Below are 1,880 nucleotides of genomic sequence, written 5' to 3'. Positions count from 1 at the left end.
GGGAGGAAAAGAACCAGAACAAGGAGAGAAAGAAGCTCTGATGGAGGAAAAGAAACAGAAAGCAAGGAGCACCATTGTTTTAAGCGTCTCAGATCAAGTGTTGAGGAAGATCAAGAAAGAGAAGACTGCAGCTTCTATGTTGAATGCCTTAGACAAACTGTACATGTCCAAGGCTCTTCCAAACCGCATTTATCTGAAACAAAAGTTATATAGCTTCAAGATGCAAGAGAACTTGTCTGTTGAAGGAAACATAGATGAGTTCTTGCGTCTTATTGCTGATCTTGAAAACACAAACGTGTTAATCTCTGATGAAGATCAAGCCATCCTGCTACTGATGTCATTACCAAAGCAGTTTGATCAACTGAAAGATACTCTGAAGTATAGCTCAGGAAGAGCAACATTGTCTGTTGATGAAGTTGTAGCAGCTATATACTCAAAGGAGCTGGAGCTCGGCTCAAACAAGAAGAGTATACGGGGACAAGCAGAGGGTCTGTATGTCAAGGAGAAAAATGAGACAAGGGGCAGACCAGAGCAGAGAGAAAAAGGCAACAGGAACAACCGATCAAGATCAAGATCTAAAGAGAAAAAAAAGTGTTGTTGGATTTGTGGAGAGGAAGGTCATTTCAAGACCTCATGCCCTAACAAGGGAAAATCACAAGTCAAAGGGAAAGACCAATCCAGTAGCAGCAAAGGAGAGGCTGCAACGGTAAAGGGAAGTTCATCGGATGCAGTAGCACATTATGTGTCAGAAGCACTCCATTCAACAGATGTAAATCTTGAGAATGAGTGGATCATGGACACTGGATGTAGTTACCACATGACTCACAAGAAGGAATGGTTTGAGTATCTGAGTGATGAAGCAGTAGGCTCTGTAAGGATGGGGAACAAGACTACCTCAAAAGTCAAAGGCATTGGAAATGTCAGGATCAAAAACAGAGATGGCTCAACTGTGGTGCTCACTCATGTAAGGTACATTCCTGACATGGATCGTAATTTACTTTCTATGGGAACCTTGGAGGAACAAGGATGCAGTTTTGAGTCTAATAATGGAGTCTTAGTAATTAAGGAAGGAAATAGGACTCTATTTGTTGGTAACAGGCATGAGAAGCTTTACTTACTTCAGGGTAAACCAGAGAATGGTCATTTGCTGAATGTTGAAAGAAAGAATGATGACACAGTCTTATGGCACAGAAGACTAGGCCATATTAGTCAAAAGAATATGGATATTTTGGTCAAGAAAGGGTACCTAGACCGAAAGAAAGTCTCAAGATTTGAGATGTGTGAAGACTGCATCTATGGTAAAGCAAGAAGACTGAGTTTTGTTATGGCTACACATGGTACAGAAGATAAGTTAGACTACGTTCACTCTGACTTATGGGGAGCTCCATCGGTTCCGTTATCCTTGGGAAAATGTCAGTACTTCATCTCATTCATAGATGACTACTCAAGAAAGGTGTGGGTTTATTTTCTCAAGCACAAGGATGAAGCTTTTGGTACCTTTGCTGAATGGTGTGTCATGGTAGAAAACCAAACAGAGAGGAAGATCAAAATTCTAAGAACCGACAATGGACTTGAATTTTGCAATCTTCAGTTCAGTGAGTTCTGCAAGGAGAGAGGCATTGTCAGACATAGAACATGTGCCTATACGCCTCAACAAAACGGCGTTGCAGAAAGAATGAATCGCACAATAATGGAGAAAGTCAGGAGCATGCTGAGTGATTCTGGCTTACCAAAGACGTTTTGGGCTGAAGCTACAAGCACTGCAGTAACCCTGATCAATAAGACACCCTCATCTGCAATTAACTTTGAGATTCCTGACAAGAAATGGTCAGGTAAGCCTCCTGTCTATAGCTATCTTAAAAGATTTGGCTGTGTGCTTC

At 41.4% G+C, this 1,880-nt stretch overlaps 1 protein-coding gene across 1 annotated transcript in view; it reads right to left on the bottom strand.

Moving 5' to 3' along the window:
• Window positions 1–1,880, bottom strand: part of LOC9302651 (probable glucan 1,3-alpha-glucosidase) — a 14,605-nt gene that overhangs the window by 1,054 nt on the left and 11,671 nt on the right. The gene's annotated exons all lie outside the window — the stretch shown is intronic.

This window comes from Arabidopsis lyrata (assembly GCF_000004255.2).
Source record: "Arabidopsis lyrata subsp. lyrata unplaced genomic scaffold ARALYscaffold_8, whole genome shotgun sequence".
Lineage (NCBI taxonomy): Eukaryota > Viridiplantae > Streptophyta > Magnoliopsida > Brassicales > Brassicaceae > Arabidopsis > Arabidopsis lyrata.
Note: the sequence above shows the minus strand (reverse complement) of the source record. Positions and strands in the feature narration are given on the sequence as shown.